The sequence below is a fragment of the Phascolarctos cinereus genome, unplaced genomic scaffold (assembly GCF_003287225.1).
Source record: "Phascolarctos cinereus isolate Bilbo 61053 unplaced genomic scaffold, phaCin_HiC Scaffold_4;HRSCAF=312, whole genome shotgun sequence".
Classification (NCBI taxonomy): Eukaryota; Metazoa; Chordata; class Mammalia; order Diprotodontia; family Phascolarctidae; genus Phascolarctos; species Phascolarctos cinereus.
In genome coordinates, this window is record NW_027555847.1 from 320,862,898 (window position 1) to 320,884,568 (window position 21,671).

The following is a 21,671-nucleotide window of genomic DNA, read 5'->3' on the forward strand; positions in this document are numbered from 1 at the left end:
GGAAGGAGATAGAGGCCTTTTTGACAGAACCAAAGAGAGCTTAAGTCAGGAGTTCCCCACCTTTTTTGGGTCATGGACCACTTTGCTAATCTGGTGGAATCTATGGGACTTCTCAGAGAAATGTTTTTAAATGCATAAAATAAACTACAAAAGAGGATAAAGGAAATCAATTACATTGAAATATATTTGTCAAGATATTTTTTTAAAAATACAAATTCATGAGCCCTAGATTAAGAACCCCTGGTCTAGGTACTGAAAATACTTGTTGAATGAGAAGAAGGCCTGGAATGGCCAAAGGATTGGGCCACAGAAAAGGAAGATGGGAAGAAAAAAAAATCTAAAGAATTTGGAGAGAGTTTTAAAAAGGGGAAGGGACAACATCAAGCAGTCAAAATTACTTTAAATTTGGGGCAGCTAGGTGGCGCGGTGGATAGAGCACTGGCCCTGAAGTCAGGAGGACCTGAGTTCAAATCCGACCTCAGACTAAACACTTGATACTTACTAGCTGTGTGACCCTGGGCAAGTCACTTAACCCCAATTGCCTAAAAGCAAAAAAACCCCATAAAACATTACTTTGAATTTGTCTGTGCATGGGGAGAAATGCCCTTCCTCCCTTATTTTTTTTATGATTCTCACACAGAGTCACCTTAGTATTGTCAATGAAAGTGATTTACAACCTATGCTTGGAGATGTGAAAATCACTTTCAGAATAAGAAAATCATTTGTGTGAACCAGCCTCCTTCAGTCTCAACAGATTCAATTCAACTAGCATTTTTCAAGTCTCTACTGAGCCCCCTCAGGGGCACTGGAATGATGGGTGGGGGGAGGAAAGAGGGTAGTAGGCTTAGGTGCAATTAGGGGGCATTGAATAAAAATAAGGGGTTGGTGGAAGCATAAGGAAAGAAGAAAGGAGAAGAAAATTTTGGTACATGTTTCATCTGTTGTGTAACAGAGTTAAAGTCAAATTGATTACATTATTTTCTAAATAAACACACAAAATGCAAGTTATAACCGATCAGTGGTCAAGTCTGCAGACAGGTCTTAACAAGCAAGTTGGCAGGCTAGTGTGTAGGGCATTGTCAGGAAGTCCAGCATGCATTGGCAGGAATATGTGCATGTAATGACTTGTTTACAATACAGTACTATATGGTTACGTAGCAATATTGCATCATCAAAGTTTCAATGCAGGAAAAAACCTCATAAATTTACAATAAATTATTAAATTTAAGATGCATTTTTTAAAAAAGTTTGTTATTTTTGAAATGACACAAATTTCAAAAAAACCATTAAAGGGTTAAAGAAAGTAGATTTCCTGGGGGGTGCTGAGTAGATTTTTTTTTTAAAGGGGGCAGTAAGTCAAATAAGTTTGAGAACCTCTGCTCTACTCTGTACAGAGCCCTATACTAGGGGTAGAGGGAGTAGAGGCATACAAAGATATAACGCATAGTATCTACTCTCACAGAACTTACAATCTAGTGATAAAAGTTTGCTGAAAGAAATTGAATTGAAGTAAATTAAGAAATAAGGCACACAGATAGATAATCCATTACACAAAGTAAGAATCCAAGAAGTGTCCAGGAGAGGTACAAACAAATGTTTAATCCCAAGAGGAAATAATTGTTCCAGATCGGGGAGATCCAGGAGAAAGGAAAAGGCTTTCTGAATTTGATATTGAAAAATGGGTAGGCTTTCAACAGGCAGGAATATCAGGAGATTCAAGGGCATGGAGGTAGCTTAAGTCTAAGGAATCATATGTGTAAGGATAGAGCAAGCGAGCACCAGTCATATAAATCGAGGGGATGGTAGATCATTTCGTTTGGTTGGCACGTTGTTGGCTGGACAGGTAGAGTGGTGAGATTGTAGGGGGCCTTGAAAACAAGGCTAAGAAATTAGGACGTTAGTGAATAGGCAGTAGGGAGCTGGCAATGGCTCTTGTGCAGCAGGGTGAAATGCCCAGACCTGTGTATAAGGTAAATTACCTTGGCAGCAATGTGAAGGGTAGATGGATGGAGAAGACTATAATGGCAGAACGACCTAGAAGGGAGCTATGACAACATTACAGGCAGGTGCCTGCTCGGAGAGCTGCTGGGGACTTGGGTGGGGGCAGTGGGCAGGAATGACAATAAAATTAATAGGAGGTAGTCAGATGGTGAGATACTGGGAAGGTAGAATTGACAGAATTTGTTAATGATGTTAAACAGTGGCTCTAGAGGAGTTAAGAAATTACTCTAGCCCACAGAGACAGGATGGTTTCATATTTCAACATTTTCAAGTTCAAATTTTTTCAAAAGAAAATTCTTCTTTTGAAGTTTCCGTTAGCTTTCTTGCCACCACCAAAGCTGTAGGCTTCTCCTCCCACCCATGCTCCAATGGAAAAAGATAAATGAAAGGTAGCTGTTGGATTGGAAATCCTTCACTTGTAACAAAAGAACTGATCAACCGAGAAGTACCTTTTCTACAAGAGACGCATTTCTGTTTTTAAGGATCCTATCTAAGGAATTCAATGTCCCTGAAGGAGGTCAAAGACAGAAAGATCCCATCTATCTTCATAGCAGCTCTTTTTGTGATAATAAAGAACTAAAAACCAAGTAGGCACAGATTGATGAGGGTGCTATACAAATTGTGGTATGTGAATGTGTTTGGGAGGCTCTGAAGGAAAAGTGTGGGAGAGTAGAGGTATTAGACTGACTACCAAACTGAAGGTCTACAGAGCCATCGTGTTGACCTCATCATTGTATGCCTGTGAAATCTGGACAGGCTACCAGAGCCATGCCAGGAAACTGAATTGCTTCCTTTTGAATTGTTTTAGGAAGATTCTGAAGATCACCTGGCAAGATAAGGTACCAGTCACTGAGGTTCTTTCTCAAGCTGAACTGCTAAGTATTCTGATGGGCTGGCCATGTTGTTCAAATGCCAAAGTACATTTGCCTAACGACTATTTTATGGAGAACTCACATGAAAACAAGCTCTCATACAGAGGTTAGAAGAAGTGATACAAGGACACTCTCAAGATCTCTCTGAAAAACTTTATAATCAATGGTGAAATGTGAGAGACATTGACACGGGTTCACCCTATGTGGCGTGCCGGCATCAAAGAAAGGTGCTGGGCTCTATGAACAAAGCAGAATTACAGTAGCTCAAAAGAAATGTGAGATGTACAAATTTAAAGACATCTCTACTCCAAATATTTATATGGACTATTTATTTGTGCCTGACCTGTGGTAGGGCCTTCCAAGCTCATAATGGTCTGATCAGCTACAGTTGGACATAATGTATCTTGACCCCAACATAGTATTATCATTTTGGTCCTCTTCAGGAATGAAGGATGACAACCATGTGAACATAATGAAATAATGTTGCAAAATCAAGAAATGAGAAAGAAATGGAAATTCAGAAAAAAAAAACATGGAAAAACGTATATGAACTGATACAGCATAAAGTAAGTCCATCCAGGAAAATACAAACAACCTTTGCAATAATGTGAAGAGAAAGAACAATAAAATGAAATTGAACATTTCACAAGAATGATGACCAAGCTTAGACCCAGAGAAGAGATAAAAACAAAATGCACCACATTGCCTTCATGGAAGAGATAGAAGTCTATGGATGTGGAGTGTTGTGCATGCTGTCAGACATGATGGATGTGTTGATTGGTTTTGCTGAAATGCTTTTTCCTCCCTTTATTTTCATTACAAGGGCAGATTTGCTAGGTAGGGGATGGAATAAGGTTCAGAAATGAATATGATATAAAAGAAAAAGGCATCAATAAAGCTTTTTTAAGTGTCAGTCCATAACTGAGCAATCTAGCTCTCCTGTCAAACTAATGTGTGACTTAATTAATACTGAAAGAATAATTAAGTTTTTCCAAGAAGAAATCTTGGCTAACTTGACAATTTAGGTAACTAACTTTTCCAAATAAGATATTTTAATAAATATATTTCAATACCAACAATGCTAAGTATTTCATTGTCTGATTTTCATGATTTTTATACAAAGAATATTTTGAGTTCTAAGATAACCAGAAAATGAAAATAGATAAGTGATGTGTATCCAAATCATTTTTTTTTTGTCTGTTCTGCTTTGTCTTATTTTTAAGTCACTACTAGGTTAGAGTTAGCTTGGATTTTTGAAAAGTAGTCGTGACTCTTTATTTTATCAGTACAGACCTGGATTGAGCCTACTCCTGGGCAGTTGTAAATCTGCCAAATTTAGATCAATAAACTGTATGATCTTTAATGCACAGCAGAAGTCAATAACTCATGATGCAGCTTTCTCCTTCTGTAGTAATAAATCAGGGCCAAGGCTTGAGGCTATCTTATGATCCAGTAGGAGATTTAAAATTGGCTACATGTTTCCTGGTGGGTGGGTGAAGCAGATGGGGTGATGGTGGAGACTTTGGAAGCGGAGGGAGGGAATGAGACTGGTACAAAGAGGCCTCAAAGTTTTGATCGCTTTTCTAATAAACAGAATCAGCAGAAGTCAAGCAAGTTAGTGACAAGTATAGCTCAGAGGAAAAGGAAAGCACCAGAGGAATCGGTGATTACAGCAGCAATGCTGAGATGAAGCAGGCTCCAGAAAGCAGTAACAAGAATTCCAGAGGGAACACATACTCTCCTAGACACAAAGGCCACATGCGGCGTCTCCAAAGGGTCAATTTAACACACACACACACACACACACACACACACACACACACACACACACTCTGCACCACCCTCCTTCCTGGGATGGCTGGATGGTCAGTCAAAAGCAAGAGAGAAAGCTACATAGCAACACACAATGAAGTCTCAGCATGCCACCCCTTGGAGATTGACACAAACATTGTTGACCTCACAAATTCCCTTCAGTCTCCAATGGTCTGTATTATCAAGTTAATCTTCCTCCAACCACATCACCATATCTGAAAAGTATTCTCCTGTAATGATCATTTTGTGTCATGTGTGAGATAAGCTGGAGGCTGAATAGGGAAAAAAAACCCCACAACAAAAGTGAACAGACATTAAAAGACCAACCTAAATAACTGAAAACTTAAAAAAAAATTCTAAAGTACAATGTGAGATTTAGAGAAACAGAATGGTTTAGTGCCACGGTTTTCAAGACACAGGAAGAAAGGAGGGAAAGAGGAAGGGATGAAGAAAGGGAAGAAGGAAGGAAGGAAAGGAGGAAGGGAGGGAAGGAGGAAGGAAGGAAGGAAAGAAAAGCATTTATTAAGTGCCTACTATGTTCTAGGCACTGTGCTAAGTGCTTTACAAATATTATCTTATTTGATCATCACAACAAAAATCCTGGGGGACAGTGCTATTATTATCCCCATTTCACAGATGAGGAAACTGAGATAGAGGTTCAGTGACTTGCCCAGGGTCACACAGCTAGTAAGTGTCTAAGGCCAGATTTGAATTTAGGTCCTTCTGACACCAAGTCCAGCACATTATCCCTCTGTGCCACCTAGCTGCCTAAACTCCTACTAACATTTAGTTCCTTAAAAGTTTAGAATCAGACAAGAATCAAAAAGCCTCCTATGTGCTTAGGCACTACACTAAGTGCTGTGGAAACAAAGACAAAAATGAAATAGTCCCTGCCTTCCAGGAGCTTACATTCTATCAGGAGAAACAAAATATACACATATAAGCATATATAAAATAAATAAAAAGTCAATGAAGGAGAGAAAGGGACCAGCAGCTGAAAAATCAGGAAAGGCTCTATTTGGCCTAGAAAATGACTTTGGCAGCTAGCTGCCGAATGAACTAGAGAGAGCTCAAAGTTGAGGCAGGGAGATCAATCAGTGCAGTGGCTGTAGGGAGTACAGAGAAGGGAAGGGATGGGAGAGATATTGAGGAGATAGAAAAGACGATGTTTGGCATCTAACTGATCTCCAGTGTGAGGAAATGGAGTATGGCAAGACTACAAACCTGGGAGACAGTAAAATCCTCCAGCAGACGTAGGGAAGTCTAGAAGAGAGGCAGCAGGTGGGTTTAGAGGGAAAGACAGTGGGTTCAGATTTGAACGTGGTGAGCTTGAGATACAACGGCACATTCAGTTTGAAATGTTCAAAGGGCAGCTGGTCGTATGAGACGAGAGCTCCAGAGAGAAAATAGGGTTAGATTTAGATAGGAATCATTTGCATAATACTGATCATTAAATTGATTGATACTGATGATGTGACCAAGTGAGGGTGCATAGAGAAAAGAGAAGATGGCCCTGGATATGTCTCTCCTTTCACTGCTCGCTTGCCCCCAAATCCTAGAAATCCCCTTAGATATCTTATCCATCCTTCGAAGACGAGTTCATATGCCACTACCTCTGGGAAGCTTTCCTTGATCCAGCTACAATTTCTCTCCCTTTCCATCTCGCATATTAATTTGTGCTTTCTTATACTCTTACTATGTTCAGGTCCATAGTACAATTATTATCTATTTATTGAATCATATTGCATATTTATGTATGTGTTGTATCCCAGCCATTAGACTGCAAACTCCATGAGGACAGGGACCATGCCTTTTAATTACCTTTACATTTCCCTCAGGACCTAGCATAGTGCTTTGCATATAGCGAGCAAACGAATGTTTTGCTTGTAGTCAGTGTCAGCCAGAATCAGGCACTAGCTCTCAACCAATTTTTCGCTGCTAGATTGTAGTTGGAGAGGTGTGGAGAGAAAACACTGGTTTGATAGCCAACAAGTGATTGGGAACATTTATTTGTTTAGAAATAATGTTCAGAAAAGCTTGGAATGTTCTGTTACGTTCCTCTGTAAAGAAGGTGGTCAAGGCCACAAAGAAATAGACTCTAAGTGAGGGAAGGAGCTCTTGAGGCGCTCAAGAGTTAAGGGAGGACCAGGCAGAAGACACTCTCTTCAGTGTCTTTAAAGGCCTTGACAATATCCCCAGGTTCTCCTGAAAGACTGCCCCACTCCTTTTTTTTCAAAAAAAATTTTGGCAATTGGGGTTAAGTGACTTGCCCAGGGTCACACAGCTAGTAAGTGTCAAGTGTTTGGTCTGAGGTCACATTTGAACTCAGGTCCTCCTGACTTCAAGGCCAGAGCTCTATCCACTGCGCCATCTAACTGCCCCTACTCCTTTTCTTACACCTTCATCTACTTCCTCTTTCCCTCTCACCTTGAGACACGCCTCTTTAATACCAAACTCAGCATTAACTCATGGGAACTTAGGTTCAGATTTAGATTCAGAAGGGCCTGCAAAGGCCCCTAGTCCATCCTCCTCTTTTTACAGATGAGGGTGCTGAAGAAGGGAAGGGCATAAGCATTTAAATAGCACCTACTATGTGCTAGGCTGGGCAGCTAGATGGTGCAGCGGAGAAAGCACCAGCCCTGGAGTCAGGAAGACCCGAGCTCAAATCTGGCCTCAGACACTAACTAGCTGTGTGACCCTGGGCAAGTCACTTAACCCTGTTTGCTTCAGTTCCCTCATCTGTGAAATGAGCTGGAGAAGGAAATGGCAAACCGCTCCATTTTCTTTGCTAAGAAAACCCCGAACAGAGTCATGAAGAGTTGGGTATGACTGAAAAATAACTCAACAACAACAACTACAACATCATAGTACCTTGTGGCAAACCATTTTCACCGGCTTCCTTCAGGTTCTGGCTAAAATCCCACCTTCTAATTGCACGTGTATAATCTATATCTGATTGCTTACCATCTCAGGGAGTGGAGAGGAGAGGGAGTGAGGGAGAGAAGGGTAGAATTTGGGACTCAAAACTTTAAATAAAAATGTTAAAAAAGAAAAAAAAGATTTGTAAAGTGCTTTACAAATATTAAAACATTTTATCCTCACAAGTAAGTGCTATTATTATCCTTTTACAGATATGAAAATGAGGTTGACAGAGTGTGAAGTGACTTGCCCAAGGTCACACAATTAGTAGCAGCCTGGAGCCACATTGGACTTGGATCTTCCTGACTCCAGGCCCATTGCCACCTAGCTATAACATACTGTTAATGTAAGGATTAAATTAACAGTAACTCAATACTGTACTAGTACATTTCAAAAGTCTTATTAAAGGATCATTGTATTTATCGTGTATTTCTTTCATATTTACTTATCTGTGCATTTGTTGTTCTCTGCCTATCCGTTCATTAGAACAAAAACTCCTCGAGAAACAAATTTGTTTTTGTCTCTGTATCCTGAGCATCCAAGACTCTGTCTAGGTTTGTGGTGGGTACTTAATAAATGCTGGTTGAATTTAAATGAAGCCTTAATTGACCCTATAAATAGTAAGCAAAAATGTGTTGGAGATTAGAGAGAATGAAGCTGGAGAAATGAGGCCAGTTGGAGGCACGAGATGATGAGGGCCTGAGCTGGAGCTGTTATGCCTCTGGCAAAGGGGCGCGGGAAGGGGAATCCAGAAATGCGCCTGGTAGCAAGCTTTCGTGTTATGTATGTATTCGTTTGGATTTCTGCACTTTCTGATTAATGTATAGGCACTTCTCAGATTAATGAACACCCAACTTGTGAAAGTCCAATGTTTAAAATCATTCACTACTTCCCTCTCACCTAAAGAATCCAGAAACCAATACCGTAAGGCAGCTAGGTGGCACAGCATATGGAGAGCTGGGCCTGGACTCAGGAAGATCCCGAGTTCAAATCGTGCCTCAGACACTTAGCTGTTTGTCTGAGGGCAAGTTAACAGCTCCCGCTTCCTCATCTATGAGGATAAGGGGAATTGGACCCAATAGTATCCATACTCAATCTGGTATTTGTTCTTCCAACTAATGGACACAGAACTATCCAGTTCTAAAGCCATGATCCTATTCTCCATCCCTTACAGACAATTGCCAAACTATGTTGGGTGGGGGCTGAAACCACCACTTCATGGACTATGCGAGGAGTCTGTTCCCCATAAACTCATCTTTCCCCATTCAGAAGGATCATTCACCACCTCTCTCTTCCAACCACATTTAGCTGCTTCCTTGACCAGATTCTCTCTCAAAGGCCCAGATCTCAAGTTGTACATCTCTTGTAACTCTTCCTCCTCCATAATACTGAACTTTACATACGGACAACAACCAATGAAAGTTTATCACTCTGAGTACTTGGTCCAAAGTTAAATAAAAATAGGTGACTGACAAATCTTCTATAAAGAATCTGATTCCTTTCTCTTCTTTTGAGTTCTTGTAGTTATAGACTGAAATACTATTTTAATAGCTCCTGGTGCTATGGCATTAGGACTCACAGATTATTAAACTAAAAATCTGGACCGGTGATGCAGATTTGCCATTTGTGTGTAACTTCTGGTCTTAGAGAGCTGCCTGTTGCACAGAGACAATATGAACTACCCCGGGTCACACAGCTGGGATCCCATTAGAGGCAGAATTTGAACTACCCTGGTCTACCTGCCACCAAAAGGCTGGCCCTCTATCTCCTATGCTACATTGTCCCGTGAGGAAATCCTAAAACTTCAGAGCTGTAAGCAATCTTACAGATCTTACAGTCTTCTAATTTCTAGATTTAAAAAAAAAAAGCCCCCCACCAAACAAACAAATAAAAACTCTCAAGGCTCAGAGATTTGCTCAAGCTCAAGGTCATGACGCTAATTAATGGCTGAGTCAAGATCAAGTTCCAGATCTTCCAATTCCTGATGTGGTATTTGTTCTTTCAACTAATGGACATTAAACAGTTCCATTGCATACTTAACAATCAAAGTGTGTGCCAGAGAGAGAAGGAGACACAGCTCCATAGCTGGAGGTAACTACATTTCTTCTTCTTGTAACCTCTAGTTATAGTCACATGAGGATCCTGAAATGTAGGCAGAGACACAGGCAAGTCAACAACTCCTAAAATGCAATTCCAGCCAAAGAATGAATATATCCTTCCCCTGCTTCTTTGCAGAGATGAGAGGTCATTGGTAATGAACACTGCATACATAAGACTTAATATTGAACTTTTAATTTTCTTTCTTTTGTACTCATTGTTCATAAAGGATTGCTTTATGGGAGGAAGAGAGGGATGGTCACGGTGGAAAAGTTAGGTGATGTCAAAATGAAAGATATCAATGAAATAGATATTAAAGAAAAAAAAGTTAATGTGGCCCTCCAAGTAGTACCAGGCTTACTTCTAGAACTTTTCATAAAGCAAAACAATTTTTAGTTACATCCCTGCTTCTCCCCAGGTTTAAATCTTTCCTGTGACATTTACTAGTTGGCAAATCACGGTAATCTCATCCTCATTTTTCTTATCTATAAAATGTACTTATTTCTCAGGGTTGTTGTGAGACTCAAATGGGTGGGGGTTGGGGGGACTTGCCGAGAGGGAAAACTTTGCTCAATATTTAAATATAAAGAAATGGGTCAACTCTTCAGGTAGTCTTGTGCTAAAAAAGGCTAGCTTACTTTGGATGAAGGTTAATGAATTAAACAAAATTATCATCTTTACATTTTATTCTTTAGAAATGACCATTAAGTTATTCAATTGCCTCTGCTTTAAGGGATGGTGTCTTACATTTCGTTTTCACCTCCTATTTTATATTGATATGATAATAAAGATCCATATGCCAATGGACTTCATAATTGAAGGATTCTTCCTGGATGTCTTGTTTTCCAGACTAAGCTTCTTTCCATGGAGTGAGTTCACAATCAGTTCAATCTTCATGCTTCAGAGACATCTCCTTTGAACCAGATCAAATGTTTCCCCACCCTTGCCTGATGCTCTGCTCAAAGGGGGCACTGGTCCCTTCTTTTCAAATCTTCAAAGCATGAGCACCAATTCTCTTCTTTCCAGCCCACAAAGTGACAGGGACAGAGACAGAGAGACAGAGACAGAGAGAAAGGGGGAGTGGGGCAGGGGTCAAGATGGTTAATTGTCCACTGAGCTAAAACACAGACTCACACAAATCCGGAGTACCTCGGGAGGCTGGTCACTCCCATAAAATGTTAAGTGCTCTTTGAACCCAAGCATAAAGAGAATTAGAACTATTTTCCTGGCCTGCTGGGCAGCAACTGGAGCCCCTTCTGTTTGTTTTCTTTTTCCAATTGTGGCCATAAAGGGAAATAGTCCTACCTTACAGCCACCCCAGGCAGGCAGATAGAATTTGAGCCAGGGAATCCACTAGGCTGCTTTGCTAATCAGGAAACAAAGTAGAGAGATATGGATCAATGGAGGAGGCAAGGGGGAGTAGGGTCTAATGGGAACTTTAAACAGAGCCTCGGGATGCATCTGAAGATATGGATGAGAATTCAGAATTAAGTAATCACCTCCAAGTGCCTGGTATCAAAACTTGTTTTTAGAGGAGCCTGGTGATGCATTTTTTTTTAAAGTCCAGAATTCCTTCTGGGAGGTGTGGAAGGGGAAGGATACAGGGGGAAACCTAGGCAAAACAAATGATATCAATAAGAGAACCTTTTTTTTTAAGCCCAGTGTTTATTATTGCTATCATTACCACTCAACGAATGAGGGAAAAAGTACTTCCAATTCTCCACCCACCTTTGTTAACCTGGAAAACTCTAGTTTTATCAGCTCCCCCTTCAAAAAGTCTTTAGCTAGCTCATTTCCTAAGAGGCCTGCTCTGATCTGGCTCACAGCCCCTGTAAACTGAAAGATGAAGCAAAACAGATTAAAAAATCTTGTGCTTTACAAAATGGAAAGGCCACGTCTTGGGGTTATCTCCTAGTGATAACCAAAGTAAAATCTTTGAACACTCCACTGGGGACCAACGAACTCTCCCACCTAACAAACACCTGCTGGATGAGTCCCCTAGATGATAAAAAGGAAAGATTTCAAAAGAAAGATCCAGAAAAATACAGAGAAAAGTAATCAATAAAATGTGGCAGAAAATGACCTGATCAAGGTAAGTGTGCTTGCTAAGTTACACACGGTTTCAGTTTTTGCATGGTAAAAGAGCAAGCTACAGGCAATGCCAGTAGATTTTTAAATCCAATGGGTTTAAAATGAAGCTTAAAAGACTATTGTCTTCCAGAAACAAAGAGCTGATAATAAGAAAATCACTTAGCAACATCAAAGGAGGCTGTAGAGGTAAGGTTATTTTAATTATTTATTTTTTGGTAGCCAGCTGTGCTCAACCCACATAAAGGAGGAGTAGGAAACATTTGAGATATAAAGTAAATTATCCACAGCAGTTCAGAGGACAGAGCTAATGAGGTCAAGAATTTGATTCCCCTGTGGACTAGTAAACTTTGTTCTGGTCCATACCCAAATTCCATCCTTATACTTGGCCTAAGACCTTACAGAATCACAAAATTCTAGAGCTGCTGCCCAGGGCCCAAGAGACCATTTGGTTCCATCCCCATATTTTAAAGATGAAGAAAGGAAATTCAGAAAGGTGAAGGGACCAGATGGTCTCTAGAGTTCTTTCCAGCTCTGAAAATGACTTGTTTGCTAGCCACAAAGTTAGCAAGAGATCACCAGTGTCTATCCTAGGTAGGCTAGTAACCTCTTTCCACGGAAAGGCAGCATTCACATTCTGGGGCCAAGCAACAAAGTTCAGAAAATATGAGGAGAATTGAAAAGCTATATCAAAAGTCACCAAAAAATCAAAAGTAAAACTAAAAACCGTCCATAATTTGAAACAGTGGTTTAAAAAAAACAAAAAAACCTTCTGTGATAAAACTGGCCCAAACCAGTTGAATACTGACTAGCTACCAACAGTAACACATCCGTTTTTGGCTAATCTCAGATACATTCATGGCTGGTTCTTGTCCTTCCTTCCCTAGGTGGACCAAAATGACATCGCTATGTTGTGTGTCAGACTGTGGCTAATCACATGAGCTGGGAAGGCTCTCCCACAGGTAGGGCACAAATAGTCCATTTGCCATTTGGAGTGGCGATGGCTGTAAATTTGAACATCTCACATTTGAGCCACCACAATTCTGCCCAGCGCCTTCTTTGGTGCAGGCACACCAAGCTGGGCGGTCCTGTGCCAGTGTCTCCCATGTCTCACAATCAATTCCAACGTTCTTCAAAGAGAACCTTGATATACAATACAACCACAGCATGTGTCAGAGTTAGGGGCCCTCAACTCAACATGAGGTAGCCACGTAGCTTCCATCTCCTCTACCTCTTGAGACTTTTAAGCCACATGAGGATTCTGAAAGTAAGGAGGTATATTGGGAATCAATTTACTCCTAAAATACAATATTACAGCATGGTACAGTAAATTGAAATAGTTCAGAGTGGAGCTGGGAGAGACCTGAATTTTATCTGGCATTTATTAGCTGTGTGACCATGGGCTACTCAGTCTCTTAACTTCTGTTTACCTCAGTTTCCTCACCTGCAAAATGTGGACAATATTATCTTCAGCACTTTTTTCAGATGGTTCTTGTGAGGCTCAAATGCATATAACTACATAATGTATCTCTGAAACTTTAAAGCATTCTATGTCAAATATTACTATTATACAACAGTTTATTGATACATGCTTGCTCAGCAGAATATTTAGTAAGTGTTCATCAGGTACCAGGCACTGACTGGAACAGATGTTCAATACAATTCCAACTTCAAGAATTTTTAGTCTAAGGTAGCACCACAGAAACTTTCACATATTCAGTCACAAGGGCCATTTAAATCTATATTGACTATGTTCGAAGGCTGGCTTTATTTTTCCTGTATTGTCTCTTTTTCAGACCTGACAGGACTGTAGGAAGTGCCAAGAAAAAACAACTTTTCTAGAAGAAAATTTGAGGGTGGACAGGATTTTTATCCCACCTTCCTGACAATCAGTTGTTTGCATGAGTAGGGACTTCATGTGGAGGTCTAACAACTTCTAATGTCTCATCTGTCAATGAGTCATCTCTCCTTGTGGTGCCATGCCATTATAAGCATTTGGGAGGAACAGAGACTAGGGGCTCTGCAAGGGAAATGAAGAAAAAAGAGTCCTAAACTTTAGGCTGGGACCCAGAATTGTTGTTATTGTTTAATTATTTTGAGTTGTGTCCAACTCTTCGTGACCCCATTTGGGCTTTCTTGGCAAAGAAAGTGGTTTGCCATTTCCTTCTCCAGCTCATTTGACAGATGAGGAAACTGAGGCAAACAGGGTTAAGTGACTTGCCCAGGATCACACAGCTAGTAGGTGTCTGAGGCTGGCTTTGAACTCAGGTCTTTCTGACTCCAGGCCTGGCACTTTATCTACTACACCACCTAGCTGCCCTTGGGATCCAGAATTAGGGCTCAGCAAGTATTCTACCTATTTCCATATGTTCTACTTGCTATGGAAGAAAGAAACTAGGGCAGGAAAGTTCTGTTCCTGTTTGGTGATGGCCAGGATTAAGATCCTACCTTTTGTTAAGGAAACCTCAGAGGAAAAGGAGCTGGGACAGGGCTCCTCCAATACTTCTGTGACTCTGGAAGTTTTCCAGACATGAAATCATCTCCACATGTGCCCCTCCTTTTACGAATAAAGACCAACATTTACATTCTACACCCTGACTGATGGGCCCTTGTCTTTGGAGAGCACTTCCAACTTTCTATCCCTTTTACACATTAATCCCTCCTTCCTTACCCCCACCCCCTATCCCAGCCCTACAGCAGAGGTGTTGAATGGCCCCAAACCTGATGAAAATATAACTGGGAAATGTTTAACAAAATAAACGAAAACACAATACAACACAGGTCATGTTAATTTTTTAAATGGTTTACTTTTTTCATTTAATTTTTAATGGTTTCCTAGTCAATATGCCACTGGTCTGAGTTTGCTACTATGGCTCTACAGTCCAGCCTCATCGATCTCGTTGGTGTCGGACACAACACTTCTGCATCGCTATAGGAGATACCATTGCACCGTTGTTCTCCCTCCTCACCTCTGCCTCTTGGAATCCCCAACTGCCTTCAAGACTAAGCTCTAGTGGCACTTTCTAAAAGAACCCCTTCCTATGTTTTGCACAACCTCATACTTAGCTGGCCTTGAAGCCAGGAAGACCTGAGTTCAAATCCCACCTGATATATAATGGCTGTGTGATCACTTAACTGGTCGGTGCTCTAAGCAACTCCCTAAGATTATAAGATGCAGAGTAAGTGCTGGCCTGCACTAGTAGAAGGAGCTTCCTCATCCAGGATTCCCCTAATGAAAACAAAGGTCCTTATGTTTTGAATAGACATATACCATATGGCATCCTCCCCATGAAAGAATAGGGGCCTTGCCGATAGGGACTTTTGTCTTTGTATCCTTGGCATTTAGTACAGTGCTGGCACATAGCAGATCCTTAATAAATGCCTGTCAATTGACTGATCAATAACATCTATGCTTCTGAATCTAATAAATAGCACACATATATAAGTCTTCAGTTGCTGGAGTCCTCCTCCCTCCCAAGACTACCTTGTTTTTATTTTGTATGTGGTCTGTGTTTTGTATATGATCTCTAAGAATTGTGGCTTCAAAGCCAGGAAGACTTGGGTTCATGCCTGACCTCTAATACACCCTGGCCATGTGATTCTGGCCCAGCCACTTAATTTCTCAGTGCCCCAGTGAACTCTCTAAGACAATAATTGACTTTATCACCACCAAGACAGAAACAACCCAACAGCTGGGCACAGTTAAATGGAAGCACAGTGAACAAACAAAACCATCTTCTCCTGAGTGCGTCTAATTATCATCAGGTAAAATAGAAGGTAGGATTTTATGACCTTGCCCCTAAACTTGCCTAATCCCCCTTGTTTTTCACTTGCTCCAAAGCTACTCTTGCTCCTTTCCCACTGTGCTTCTGACTCTCTAGCCTTCACCCCAATGCCTCAGCTCTACTCTAACCCTGCAATCTCCCTCAGCACCAGGGGCCTCCTCACCCTGGAGCATCCCTCCTCCTCTGCAGCCTTCTAACCCGAAAACATTCCTCCACCCCGCCAGGACCCTCCCTCACTGCTAAGTTCCTCCCATTGCCTCCATTTTGGGAAGGAACCTAGACTGGCCAATCTTCAATCCCACCTCAGCTGTGCTTCTGACTTTTCCAATTTCACTATCATGGCTCAAAAGGTACCCTACCCCTGTTCTTTTCAGTTCCCTTTGTATGCTGTCCTTCCTCATTAGAATGTAAGCCCCTTGGGTGTAGGGATTGTCTTCCATTCTGTTTGTCCTTGTATCCCGAGCACTTTAATCCAGGACCTGACACATGGTGGTGGCTATTGCTGTTCAGTCATTTTCAGTCATGTTCAACTCTTTATGATCCCACTTGGGGTTTTCTTGGCAAAGATATTAAAGTATTTTCTTCTCCATTTCCTTCTCCAGCTCATGTTACAGATAAGGAAACTGAGGCAAATGGGTTTAAGTGACTTGCCCAAGATCACATAGCTAGTAAGTATCTGAGGGCAAAGTTGAACTCAGGTCTTCCTGACTCCAGGCTCTCTGTCCACTGTACCAAATAGCTGCCCTGACACATAGTAAGCCAACTTAATAAATGCTCATTGCCTTGCCTTGTTACCTCCAATCTCAAGGCAAACCAGCCTTCTTTGGCTCTCTATCCCTATCCAAAGTTCTTCTGGACCTCTTTTGCCATTTGGGCTAGGCTATTTTTTAAGATGTTATTTTCTTCAGTATTTTTTTTGATCTCCTTTAGCAAGCTGTTGACTTGTTTTTCATGATTTTCTTGCATCACTCTCATTTCTCTTCCCAATTTTTCCTCTACTTCTCTTACTTGCTTCTCAAAATCCTTTTCGAGCTCTTCCACAGCCTGGGACCAATTCATATTTTTCTTGAAGGCTTTGGATGTAGCAGCTTTGACTTTGTTGTCTTCTTCTGGTTGCATGTTTTGATCTTCTTTGTCAGCAAAGTAACATTCTATGGTCTGACTTTTTTTGTGCTGTTTGCTCATGTTTCCACCCAATTACTTGATTATTGAACTCTTTGTTAAGGTAGGGGTCTGCTTCCATTGTGGAGAATGTACTGTCCCAAGCTTCAGGGGTTTTGTGCAGGTGTTTTCAGAGGTATTTCTAGGGACCCATACATTTTCAGTTCTTCCAAGGTGGTATGATTAAAGGTGAGGTGTTTATTCCTTTCTTGGCCTGTGGTCTGGTCTATGAGTGACCACAAGTACTCTTTCTGCCTTGGAACTGTGAGGAGGATTCTCTCTTCACCACCACCAGCTCCACCACACCAGCGCTCCTCCTTAACTCCAGGACCTCCAACTAGGACTTCAACCCAGGTCCAAGCATACACAAAGCAAGAAAATCCTGCCTCAGCACCAGCAAAGAGATCCCTGCAATCCCCCTCTGATCAGCTGCTCAATCCCCCCTCTGTCTGTGGGCCGAGAGTTCCAGAAGTAGCTGCCACACTGGGGTTGCACCAGCGTGCCCCAGGACTGGGGCTAGACCAAGCTCCTCTCTCACTGCAGTCTGACAGACCTTTTCTACTGTCCCTTTAAGTTGTCTTTGGCATTTGTGGGTTGAGAAGTCTGGAAATTGCCACAGCTGCCCTGTGATTCAGTCCCCTGAGGACCGCTCTGGGTTTTGCTGAGGCCTGGTCTTTGCTTGCATGACCCACGCTGAACTGTGCTCCTCTCCCAGCCCAGTACAACAGACCTTTCCTGCCAACTTTCCAGGTTGCCTTGGGCTGGAAATTTGTTTCACTCTGTCTTTTTGTGGGTTCTGCTGCTCTAGACTTTCTTCAGAACCATTTTTACAGGTATTTGGAGGAGTTTGGGGGAGAGCTCAAGCAAGTCACTGCTTTTACTCCACCATCTTGGCTCCTCCCTCTCCAAAGTTCCTCCTTAGGCTCAGATGGAAACTGAGTCTATGATTTTTATTCAGCTCATTAATCTGGAAGGTTTGTTCCTTTCAAGCTACTGCTTCTCTGAAGGCCTCTATGACCAGCTCAGCACCATTCAGGTCTGCTGATCATTGGGCTAATGGTATGGGGTTTGTTCCTCCTTGGGAATACTTGAGGCCTGGGACCACCTAAAGGCACTTCTTTTATGGGTCATTAGTAGAGCTTTCTATGGAGGCAAATGAATAATTTCTAGCCACTAGTCTATTATTTAGTACATTATTGCTTCAGTGACTTTGCATACCAGTGTCCCGAAAATGTTAACACCTTTCAGCAAACATTACAGACTGATTACCAAGGACAGAGACTTAAGGACTAGGAGAGATAATCACAAAAACCATATGTGTATAGAGCACATTAAAGTTTGTGGGCCACTTTCTTTACCACCCTGTGAAGCAGGTAGTACATATAGCTTGTTTTTAATACTAAATTTTATTTTTAATTTATGGAATAAAACAAGCCTGTGTTACTCTACTTACTTTTCTCTTCATCTGTAGAATGAAGGGTTTGGATATGATGCCTTTTAAAGTTCCTTCCAGATCTAAAGCTTTGATTCTGTGGTTCTAATAGACGACAAAACTGAGGCTCTGAGAAGTTCATAAGATCATGGATTGAGGCCTGGAAAGGACCTTTGAGACCACGAAGTCAAACCCCAGAGAAGGAAACCGAGGTTCAGAGAGATGAAAGGACCTGCCCGGGGTCAGCCAGCTAGAATATGTCAGAGGCAAGATGTGAACCCACCTCCTTCTGACTCCAAGTACGGCATCCTCTGAACCACATCATGGCTTACCATGATCGCACAAGAAGTGTCTGAACTGGGGACTGATCCCAGCAGTCCCCACTCTGGGTCTAGTGCTCTCTCCACTGTACCACACTGCCTCTCAGAAATAATCACTTCCTGGGAAACTTTGATGGGCAAGGAGAGCAGTGGGATTCAAAAACCTGTCTGTCTACTGGTCCTACAATCAAACCCCAGAAAAATGACAGTTTCTTGAGGGCAAGGACGGTTTTTTTGGTTTTGTTTTATTTTTACCCCCAAGCACAGGGCTTTGGCACAAAAGCTTAACAGATGACTGTTAACTGATTTTCCATGGCAATTGTGTTATAAGATATTTCTTTAAAATTACTTATAAAAGTGTCCCAAAAGTCCTGCTGTTGTTATTGTTGGTCAGTCATATATAACGTTACGTGACCCCCTTTTGGGGTCTTCTGGGCAAAAATTCTGGAGTGTTTTGCTATTTCCTTCTCCAGCTGATTTTACAGTTTTATACTTAGGCAAACAGGGTGAAGTAACTTGCCCAGGATTACACAGCTAGTTAGTGTCTGAGACCAGATTAGAACTCAGGTCTTCTCTGACTCCAGGTCTGACGCACTATCTACTGTGCCACCTCGCTGTCCCTCACAAGTCCTTAGTATGGTTTTAATCTTTTACAGCTTTTTAACCTATAAAATATTTAAATATGAATATTTAAACTATGAAATATAAGCTTGAAGGGTATTATTTAAGATTTCAAGGCTTTAAATTACACTAAGACTTTGGGGACACTTTGTGTTTCCATTCAAAACACATTGATAAATCAAACAGCCATACTGTACAAGGGATTATGCTTCGAACAAAAACACTGATATAGTTGCTAACCTCAAGGCCTTACATTCTAACAGAAAAACAAGAGACACATACATACACACAAAAGTATGATAAAAGGCAGACTGTGTAGAAGGACAAGAAATGGTCCAAGATAAAATTATATAAACAATTATAATAAGGAAGATACCACTTACAGGTAGAAAGGAAGATCAGGGATTTGGGATCATGACTTTGGAATGTATTGCAATATTTAAATGTTAAAATTTACATCAAAGTAAATTAAAATAGTCTTCAGCTAATATTAAAATGAGTTTTCCTTTGTTCAGCACATGCCACATGCAGCCCAGCTTTGTCCACTAAATCAGAATTAAGAATTTTTTTTTACTATATAATTCATAAAATATAGTTGACTCTTTTGCTTTTCTTAGGGGTGACGTAATAAACTTTTATTTTACTTCATTATGGTAAAATAGATCTAGAGCTAGGAACTCTAACGTATAATCTGTAAGAGGGAAGTAGATATGAGATAAATTTCTTACCTGTATATACTGAAATCCCCAAACTGAAGAAGTAGAAATTGAAGAATTCAACTTCACTCAGGGGCTTTGCCTCCTTCTTTACCTGTAAAACCAATAGGAAATGGTCATTTTTGTAACCTTAAAACAAGCTAAGCCTTTAGCTTGCACTGACTACGTCCTTATTATGTACAAGGCACGGTGTAAAGTTCTGGCTCTACAAAGATAGATGCAACACAGACCCTGCTGCTCAGGAGGAATTTACAACTTAATAGTAGGGGGTTCGTGGGGGAAGAGTGAAGAAATGACCACACGAAAGAGAAGGCTTTGAGAAATCTGAGGGGGAGGAACTCAGTTCCAGCTAAGGTCAGAGAAAGTTTCAAGGATGAAGTGAGTCATTAAGGAGGGAAAGACTTCAACAGGTGGAGATGACTGGGGGAAGCCCATGCAAACCACAGGGTCAACATGAACAAAAACACAGAAGCCAAACTCTAGCTGACCTGGTCACTGGCCTGGGAAATTTAAACTGTGGTTCTCTTGCTCCTCTGTACCACACCAGGCCTTTATGCTCTATCAGGTCCCCTAATCCAATTGCCATCCACCAGGCAAATGGTAACACGCTGACTGGCCATCTGATTTCAGGACAGAGGGTCAGTATCACAGACACAGAGCTAGAGAGGCCACTGAATCCTAACTCCTTTACCAAGAATCAATCACAGCTAACAAGTATCTGAAGTAGGATTTGAACTGAGGTCTTTCTGACACAAGTCAGTTATCTATTCTATACTTCATCATGACTCTGCATCAGTCATGCTGAGGAAGCCACATGGGTAGGCAGGGGCAATATAATAAAAATGACAATTTTACCTAAACTAATTTATATACTCAATGCTATCCCACTTAAATTGCCAAAAATTTATTTTACTGGATTAGAAAAATAATAACAAAATTCATTTGGAAGAACAAAAAGTGAAAAGACACTATCTGCATCCAGAGAAAGAACTAATAAATAGAAGTATGCATAGAATAATTATATATATGTATATATACATATATGTGTACATTCATACAGACACATACACACACACATATATGTATATATGTATAAATATTCGTGTCTAATGGTAGCCATCTCTTGGGAGAGGTGGAGGGAGGGGAAAAAAAAAGAAATTTACACGTTAGTTTTGTTATATATTTGAAAGGAATAGCAAGTTGTACACAGTATAGATTTGCAGTTTCATGTGCAATCATCTTTTTCATTGTACTATGCTATGGAAATGCTTGTTTTATTCCATAAATCAAAAATAAAATAAAGTCAAGAATATAAAAAAGAATTTTAAAAATGTCATCTAATTTTTAATTATTTATTTAATTTGTATAATATATGTAAAACTTTAGACAATATATTTAATATAATAATATATAATATATTTATGTATAATATAAGTTTAATTTTATTTATTTAATTTTATTACATCACCCCTAAGAAAAGCAAGAAAGAATTAAGGAAAAAAATATAAAGGAAGGAGGCTTAGCAGTACTGGATCTTAAACTATATAAGGCAGTAATTATCAAAACTATCTGGTACTGGCTAAGAAACAGAAAGGTAGATCAGTGGAACAGAATAGACACAGAATTTATAGTACCAAATTACTATAGTAATCTTGTATTTGACAAGTATGAAGACTTGAGTTTTGGGGATAAGAATTCACTATTTGGTAAATATTACTGGGAAAACTAGAAAGCCGTCTGGCAGAAATTGGGCATAGGTCAACATCGTATACCATTTACCAAGATAAGGTCAGAATGCATACATGACCTAGATATAAAGAGAGAGATTCTAAGAAAATGTGAAAAAC

At 40.6% G+C, this 21,671-nt stretch overlaps 1 protein-coding gene and 1 long non-coding RNA gene across 3 annotated transcripts in view; one reads left to right on the top strand and one right to left on the bottom strand.

Annotated features, from left to right (window-relative positions):
* Nucleotides 1-21,671, bottom strand: part of LHFPL2 (LHFPL tetraspan subfamily member 2) — a 239,362-nt gene that overhangs the window by 191,182 nt on the left and 26,509 nt on the right. For both annotated transcript variants that reach the window (XM_020998404.2, XM_020998402.2), the window contains exon 2: nucleotides 19,837-19,918. The gene's annotated coding sequence lies outside the window, so the exon portion shown is untranslated. The remainder of the gene's footprint in view (nucleotides 1-19,836; nucleotides 19,919-21,671) is intronic.
* Nucleotides 15,430-18,858, top strand: LOC110216554 (uncharacterized). The gene is made up of 2 exons (XR_013486133.1): nucleotides 15,430-15,566; nucleotides 18,207-18,858. It is a non-coding gene; the product is annotated as an uncharacterized LOC110216554 (long non-coding RNA).